The sequence below is a fragment of the Octopus bimaculoides genome, chromosome 19, assembly GCF_001194135.2.
Source record: "Octopus bimaculoides isolate UCB-OBI-ISO-001 chromosome 19, ASM119413v2, whole genome shotgun sequence".
NCBI classification, from domain to species: domain Eukaryota; kingdom Metazoa; phylum Mollusca; class Cephalopoda; order Octopoda; family Octopodidae; genus Octopus; species Octopus bimaculoides.
The window spans coordinates 43412373-43419169 of record NC_068999.1 but is presented as its reverse complement, the minus strand read 5'-3'; the positions used below and the strand labels follow the sequence as shown (position 1 = coordinate 43419169).

At 32.7% G+C, this 6797-nt stretch overlaps 1 protein-coding gene across 1 annotated transcript in view; it reads right to left on the bottom strand.

Moving 5' to 3' along the window:
- The window catches only part of LOC106874507 (muscleblind-like protein 1), a gene marked incomplete at its 5' end in the record, with an annotated part of 72588 nt that overhangs the window by 53298 nt on the left and 12493 nt on the right, over positions 1–6797 (bottom strand). The window lies entirely within an intron of this gene.

Below are 6797 nucleotides of genomic sequence, written 5' to 3'. Positions count from 1 at the left end.
ATATATATATATATATATATATATATATATATATATATATATATACACATACATATATACACATACATATGAACATGGTTATGCGCACATGCATGTGTGTGTACATGTATATAAGTACATTCGTACATATGTAAATCTGAACAGATAGAGAAAACAGAAGAGCCAATTGGAGAGAGAGAGAGAGAGAGAGAGAAAGAGAATGGGAGGAGGAGAGAAAACAAGAAAGAATAATACAGAGGGATGAAGTGTTAACTTTTCTTATTACTTTTAAGATCAGTCTCATCACACACACACACACACACACACATATATATATACATACATACAGGTGTTGGGGTAATACCTATTGTTATACACGTTTCAGTATGATGTATACATACAAATATATAGACACACAGTTATATACATACACATACATATATATTTATATACAATATGCATATATATATGCACATATACAGACACACATACAAACATACGTACATGGTAAAAAAAAAAAAAGATACTATTTTGAAGATTGCTTAAGAATAAGTACAGAACAATTACTAATGGACAATATTTAGTTCTGGGGAGTGGAGTCAAATTAACTGACCAGTTGAAATTTTTATGTCCTAGATTGATCATGCATCTGTATTATATACATATATAGTTGATGCAGACCTTATGATCAACAATATTCCAACATTGCTGATCCTTTATTTTAGGCATAGATTACTTGGGCCTATGGCAAGCAATTCTTTAAAAACAAGTGTTACATCTGTAGGAGATTTCGTTGATATTTCTACCGTCACAAGTTTTCATATAGAAAAGGCATAGGTAACCTTTTACGGAAAGTGGGCTCTATGAGATGGAACTCATCATAAGGCTGGTAATTCCTTTGTTAGGCATGACAGTCAGAAAGTCCCATGGGCTAGATTGACATAGTGGTTTACATTTCATGCACATGTATGTGTGTGCATGTATTTATGAAATGGTGCCACGTAAAATGCATCCAGTACACTCTGGGAAGTGGTTGGCATTGGGAAGGGCACCTGGTCATTGAAACCATGCCAAAACAGACAACTGGTGGAACCTGCCGACTGGCCAGCTCCTGTCAAACCAGGCAACCCGTGCCAGTATGGAAAATGGAAATTAAATGATACATGTGTGTGTGTGTGTGTGCATGTATATATATATATATATATATATATATATACACACACACACACGCATGTATATACAATTGCTTTGGTTTATTTCTATTGAAAACAAACACAAAAAAAAAACACAGGAAATACAATTATCAGTCTATATGAATTCTACAATACATACATCCAAAGTAGATATAAAAATTAAAAAATAACGATGAAAATAAGGGAAAAGATAGGAAATCAATGATTTTACTGTGGTTAATCTAGTTCCATTTACTTTAGAATTTGTCAAAGACTTTGACAATTTCTAAAGAGAAAGTCACGAGACTTGCTTTGCCACAATTATAGTTTTTAAATACATATACCCACACCACATAACATCTTTATGCATACATACACACACACACGCACACATATACATATGTGTGTATGTATGTATGTTGAGTGGACTATCAACTTTTAATGTAATAAAACACATGCATGTGCACATACATAATAGATGTCTACACCAAAATACATGGCTACCTTATAAATCCCAACAAAACTGGGCAAACAGATCAGTCATACTGTGAAATTCATCCAAACTAGAAATATGACCAGTACTGGCTGGAAGTATTTACCTTCCAAAATTTTTTGCTAACCAATCTTCCACCCACCCAAAACAATAAAAATAATTTCCAGTAACAGATTATGATTACATGTTTGCATGTGTTTTCTTTAAATACATATAAGCACACACAGATTACTATTTATACTATACAGTATTATAGATCCATTTCAGCTGATTAATAAAACTGGCTGAAATGGATTTACAATTCTGTCTAGTATATTTTTTTTTTATTCCTGAACTGTAGAAGTAACAAATGACTCAAGGGCAGAGAATTTCATGTGCTGGCACTTATCAGACTGGTTGCAAATCAATAGCTCATGAATTCACACACCGGTATATACCTGTTTAAATAACTAAACTTAATATTGTCTAGCATAAATATTAATAAACCTGTTTCATTGCCAAATATACAAGTGATTGATTTGACTGTCTTTTGGATTCTTAAACAACTTTGAATAACTATATATATACATATATGTATTATATACATACTCACACACACATGCATACTCATATACAAACATATCCATATACACCTGCACGCAATATATATATATATATATATATATATTAATCATTGATAACCTAATTAGAAAATAATGAATTTAAGTTCCTCTTTTTTCAATTATTATCCTTATTTTGATTTTGAGAGCGAAAATATGAGGGGAGCTTAAAGAAAATGTTTTAAAAATATGGAGAACTTATGAGAGGAGAGACAGATTGGGAAGGAAGGAAAAAAATCTTTAAATTTCGGTAAAAGAGGAGCAGAAAACTAAAAATGTTTTGGTAAAAAATAAGAGAAACACAGAAATCTGTTTAGCTTTATTTGCTATTTTGTAACTAGACAGAGTGATAGAGACATTAGGCAGACAGCCAGATATAGACAGAAAGACAAACGAGGCAGACAAACAGACAGGCAGCCAAATAGACAGATACAAAGACAGACAGATAAATAGACAGACACACAGAGAAGCATACAGACAAGCAAGTAGAATGTTAAACAGACATACAGACAGGCAAACAGATAGACAAATCGATAGACAAAAATACAGACATGGAGACAGAGACACAAGCAGACAGACAAAGAGACAGGTAGACTAAAAGATGCTTACAGGTGGATAAAGATGGATGTATAAAATTGAGCAAAAATCTAGATTGATTTGGTGGGATATTGTTGAATGAAATGTCAAAAGTTTAGCTTGAATGGGAGAAACCTGATAAGAGACATGATTTGTCATGAGCAAGCTAAAGCTTCGGATGTGTAAACAGGCTAGAAGATACAGATCAGGAATAAGTGGAAGCCAAGGATTTTGAAGGGACATACAAGGAATGTGAGAAAAGCAAGGAAGGAAGATACAAAAAAAAAAAAAAAAATTAAAAGAATGGTATGTGAAATGGAAAGAAATGAATGAACGAGTGAAGTGTGTTGGTGGTGAATAAATGCGTGAGTGAATGAGCGAATAAAAATAAGTGCTAGTAATAAGAAACGATAGAGATGGAGAAAGATTGCGTGAGAGAGAGAGAGACGAATAGATACAGACGAGAACTTGGCATGTTGGTCAAATAAAAGAAATCAGTGAAGAGGACAATGGAAAAATCAACGGATGTCAGTTTGAGCAGGAGGTGTTAGTGCCAAAGGCAGAAGACACACAAGACTAAAATTCTGGAAAATTGAGGGCAAAGTCACAAAAAAGAAGAAAAAAAATGAAAAAAATGAAAAGAAATATTTAAAAAATTTTTTTGAAATGAAAGTAAAACCGTGGCGGAAGCTACAAGACTACGAAATGACATCTTAAGAGAACATGGAATCAGCAAAAAGTAGGACATGAAGCAGAATTCAGCGCAAAAAATTGTGCTCAGATTCAGACCTAAGTTACAATAGATGCATGAAGGACAATAAATAATTCTTCAAAAAAAAAAATTAAAAAAATTAAAAAAAAGGAAAAAAACAAAACAAATGAATGAATCGTTGTTGTCGTTGTAGTAGTTGTTGTTGTTGCATACTTGGAAATGATGACAGTAATGGTTGAAGATGACGATGACATTACAAAAATAGAATTATCATTTTAGATTATATGGAATCTTCTTTTCCACTGCTATAGTCATTGCTGTTGCGATATCAAAATATTAAATATATTTTCTAAAACTCTCTGACTGATTTTTTGGGGTTTTGGTGTTCTAAAGAAAAAACTCAAGTAGTTAAACAAATATGTATGTGTGTGTACACGCCCACACATAAATAGGAGGGTAAAGTGAGGAGCAAGAACAAATTAAATAAAGCTTCTATAAAAAAAAAAAAACTAAAACATACTTAAAAATAAAAAGCTTTATACAGATGTTACCATCAACAGAACCGTAATCGTATGAATAGGCAGCTTTATATATGTAATACGTGTATAATACTTGTAAATATGTAAGTGTGCATACATATCCACACCTGTAGCCATCCATGCATATATATATATATGTATGCATATATAGCAAAAATACATTTATTATATGTATGTGTATATATATATATATATATATATATATATACACACATGCACACACATGTAGTAAATGCATGTGTATGTGAAAATATGTCACCCCTTACAAATTGGACAAGTATAACATACAGATAGTACATAGATAAAATTAACTCTTTCCATTTATTCTTTCACTGCACAGATTAATGTTGAAGAATTTTCAAATAATTTATTAGTTTCTACTGCCATTTGCTGAACACGTTTGGCAGACAATAGCTAGCTTGCTAAGTTTAATAATAACATACTTTGCAGATAATGAATTTTGTTATCAGGTACACAGGTCGGAAGCATTTCAACAATTCTGCATTATCATTTATTTCTATTAACAGATCACTCAAATGATCTAAGTTTTTAGATTGGTGGGTGAGATGAGGGGAAGCTGCACCATTCTCGGACATGTCAACCTCGGTGGGTGTTGTCCAGGAGAGGTCTCAGATTTTGATTCTGAAATCCAGCATTATGTTTGGTATACAGGAAAATTTCTGCTCAACCTGGCTGGCATAATAGTTTACTGGAGGTGATTTTCCTACCACATATGCTGTATTTTCAGGCATACAAGTTGAATCTTTCAACCAAAACTCAGAGACAAAACAGATAGGTCAACCTATCCACTAAAACTAATTTAGAGAACCAAAAATGTAATGAGAAATGCAGTAGGATTTGAAAAAAATAGTGACAAAAATAATAAATGCGCCCTTTTAAAGCCTAGCGAAGCTCGTGGGCCCGGTTTCCTAATTTCAATGGCGTATGCGTTCCCCAGCTGGAAGGGACGCCAGTCTATCGCAGCATTACTCATTTTTGCCAACTGAGTGGACTGGAGCAACGTGAAATGAAGTCTTTTGCTCAAGAACACAACGTATCGCCCGGTCCAGGAATCGAAACCACAATCTTACGACCATGGTACTGACACCCTAACTACTAAGCCACGTGCCTCCACGTTTAAACTATATACTACATCAATTTGTACACTACAAAATATGTTAAGACTATGACTATATGACTCTCAACTCTTTGTTGTCTTCCAATCTGAAAAGTTATTTGCAAGAACATCATACATGACAACACAAGTTGACATTATCTTAATTGATCCTGGAACTTTGTATATTATTTCACTGAAGAAGATGAGAGAATGGTGTACTTGTGATAAGAAATGACACAGTATCTATCTGCTGTTAAATTTATAGACGTAAAAAATGAAGTGAACAAAACAAGTTGTCCAGAGTACACACTGAATCAATTGCACATTGGATGTTTGAAGATTTAACCACCACTACATCACCTTTTTAGCTTGCCTTTAGTAGAGTTTATTCATTTGCAAGCTATTGGCTCAGGTTTCTAGTAAAAAGATATCTAGTGAACTGTGGTTTTCGTCCCTTATTTCCAGCCACCAGTCTTGAAGTACTGCTTATCCTCTGCTCACTAAACCATTAATATATTAAAAAGAAATCAAGCCACTTCAGAGCTAGCAAACGAGAAAGACTTCCTTGTATATTTTTGAGTGAGATCCCTGCCAGTAAGGAACAAGAGATTGAAGCGACAAGAGATTGACAGTTCTTGTACCATTATCAAGATGCTACAAAAGCTAGTCAACTGCAAACTCACTCTGGGGAACTTATACTTTTCTCTATTTAAGATAAAACACTACCTTATAATCTCTACAAACACACACACACAGAAAGCTATATATATGTCAGCAAATAGTCGGGTTGTGTTAACTGCACGTGGAGAAATAATAGGAAAATGAAAAATAATAATAAGGCAGAATGCTAAACTGGAAGCATATTTTAATAAAGATTTCTCTAACCGGCTTTCATTGCGAAGCAAATTTTCAAGAAGAGGGAAAATGAAAATGTTTTTTACAAAAAAGTACAAAATGAAGAAAATAATATATAAAAAAATAAATATACCAATACATTATATTGTCTTTGAGCTTTTAAAGTTCAATGGTAATCCATATCGATAATGGTTGGAAAAATAAGGATGCATGAGAATTGAGAATTGTGTTAGGTTTAAAAAAAGTGTTAAAAGTTTGTGTTAAGCAGGAAGTGTGGTGTCAAAACAGGAAGTGTGTGTAAGGGGAGACAAATGTTTTAAGTTGGAGTTATGAACTCTTCTTTTTTTCAACAGGAAGTTTATGCCTGTTCCCATCCCTTACACACACTTCCTGTTTTGACACCACACTTCCTGCTTAACACAAACTTTTAACCCTTTTTTTAAACCTAACACAATTCTCAATTCTCATGCATCCTTATTTTTCCAACCATTATATACATGAATTACCATTGAACTTCAAAAGCTCAAAGACAATATAATGTATTGATATATTTATTTTTTTATACATTATTTTTTTTTTATATATTATTTTCTTCATTTTGTACTTTTTTGTAAAAAACATTTTCATTTTCCCTCTTCTTGAAAATTTGCTTCGCAATGAAAGCCAGTTAGAGAAATCTTTGTTATATAATATATCTATATATATATAATATATCTATATATATATATCAAGCACTGTACAAGAGTTCTGTATGA